Genomic DNA, 2,562 nt, shown 5'->3' with positions numbered 1-2,562 from the left:
ACGACAGTGATAACGATAAGATTAAAGTGATTCAGTGCCCATAGTTAATAGATCTTGGGATTCATGTATAGATTCCAGCTTGAAAGTGTTGGGCGATGACAGGCATCGACGGCGGTTACCGGCAGCAACAGCAGGCAACGGCATCAATATTGTTATCCTCCAACGATGGGCTGCAACGGTGAAAAGCAGCAACAGGCAATAGCAATGGCAGGCAGCGCCGACAATAACGGCATCAATATTTTATTTGGTGACGATGAAGAGCGACAGATCCTCCATCTTCAACACCTCCTCGGGCTTCTTGGACTTTTTTGTATTCACGAGCTCTTCAACAGGATAGCAATGATAAAGTGTTCACCAACAGTATGAACAATGTGGATGAGAACTGCGGCCTGTCCAGTATGCGGAAGCCTTGGTTGGGTCATCATCGAGCTTAGCAACTCTGTCATATGTCTCATGCTTGGGATATGATCCTTCCACTCTCAAGTGCTCGGTTTTAAGAGGACAAAGTCGTTGACGAGAGCTTGTTTGTTCGGCATGTCACAGCCGAACTGGAAACCGAGTTGAAGTCCAACGAAATAGTGACCTCTCATCATTTCCCGGCAGTGGAGATGTGCGAGTCATCTCCTCCTTCTTCGGTTCCGTCTTTCCTTCTATCTCCTTTCTGGTTCCTTCGTCTTCTTTGGCCTTATTCTCCGTCTGCATTTATCTTCTGTCTTCACAACCTCTTCCAGTTTTTTTTTTTCAGAGTCCTTCGTCTTCATGGGCTCCTCATCAAAGGAAGCAGCAATCAACGACAACTAAGGCAAGCGGCAACAACAACATCAAACGACGACATCAACACCAACGATGGCTTCAAGTAGCGGCAGCGACAAAGGCATAAAGCAACGACGGCGGCGTCAGGCAGCAGCAGTAACAACGGCGGCAGCGACTTTCTTTTCTCTTTGTATATATATATATATATATATGTATGTATGAATATAGGTTTGGAGAGGGAAAACAGAATAGAGACCTTCCTCTTCTCCTTCGTCTTTCTCCTTCGCTCTTCTCCTTCGACCGTCTTCTTCTTGTTTCTTTCTCTCGCTCCTTCGTCTTCAATCCTCTCTCAGTAAGCGATCTTCTTCTTTTCTTCGTCTTCTTCCCTCTTCCATTCTCCTCGCGTCTTCTCCTTTTTAAAAATACCCGAGCGGTTGGATGAAAGAGTGGTGCGTTCGTGAGGGACGGTGGGGGCGGTTGTGAAGATAACGTGTTGATCGTGGGGGCCACGACTTAACACAGCTAATTTTTTTTTAATTAATTTTTTTTATTTTATTTTATTTTATATTTTTTTATTTTATTTTATTTTATTATTTTTTTATTTTATTTTTTTTATATTTTTTTTATATTATATATATAGTTCACTGATTAGATTTACTTTATTTATTTGATGATTTTATTTTATTTTTTTATTTTATTTTTATTATTTATTATTATTATTATTTTATTTTTAACCGTTATTATTATTATTATTATTATTATTATATTTGTTTATTTATTATTATTTTTAATTATTATTATTATTTTTTAGTTATTTATTTATATATATATATTATATATATATATATATATATATTATTTTTTTATTATCATTTCATTTGATTTATTTCATTTTAATTATTATATATTTTATTATTATTATTATTATTTTATTTATTTATTTTTTATCTGATTTCGATTATATTATTTGATTATATATATATATATTATCTTTATCTAATTTGATTTCGATTTGATTTATTTATCTATTTATTTAGTAATTTATATATTATCAGATTATTTATTTTAATTATATATATATATATATATATATTTATCTGAGTTGATTTATTTATTTCTTATTATACATATATATTTTTTTAAAAAATTTATCTTATTATATATGTATATATACATTTTATCATTTGATTTATTTGATTTTATCTTTCATCTTATTTAAATTTTTTTATTATTTTTTTTTATTTTTTTTTTACTCATTATATATATTTGCCTCAAGATATGTGCTCTCCGCTGATCTTGAGAATTGGATATTTTTTTTCGAGATATATTTGGGATGTAGCCTCAGATCGGTGCTCTCAGTGATCTTGAGATTTGAGTGTTTTTGAGACTCGAGCTCTCGATGATCGAGTGCTCTTAGACATGTGGTCTTGAGATTTGTGTATTTTTGGATATTTTGGATCGCCTCGAGATCGGTGCTCTCGGTTGATCCGGGGGTTTGAGCATTTTAGACTGCCTCGAGATCTGTGCTCTTGGCTGGTCTTGAGATTTGTGTATTTTGGATATTTTGGATCGCCTCGAGATCAGTGCTCTCGGCTGATCCGGGGGTTTGAGCATTTTAGACTGCCTCGAGATCTGTGCTCTTGGCTGGTCTTAAGATTTGTGTATTTTTTAATATTTTGGATCGCCTCGAGATCGGTGCTCTCGGTTGATCTTGAGATTTGAGTATTTTAGACCGCCTCGAGATCTGTGCTCTCGGCTGGTCTTAAGATTTGTGTATTTTTTAATATTTTGGATCGCCTCGAGAGATCT

This window comes from Dioscorea cayenensis, chromosome 16 (assembly GCF_009730915.1).
Source record: "Dioscorea cayenensis subsp. rotundata cultivar TDr96_F1 chromosome 16, TDr96_F1_v2_PseudoChromosome.rev07_lg8_w22 25.fasta, whole genome shotgun sequence".
In the NCBI taxonomy this organism is placed as follows: Eukaryota; Viridiplantae; Streptophyta; class Magnoliopsida; order Dioscoreales; family Dioscoreaceae; genus Dioscorea; species Dioscorea cayenensis.
This window is presented reverse-complemented; position numbering follows the sequence as displayed.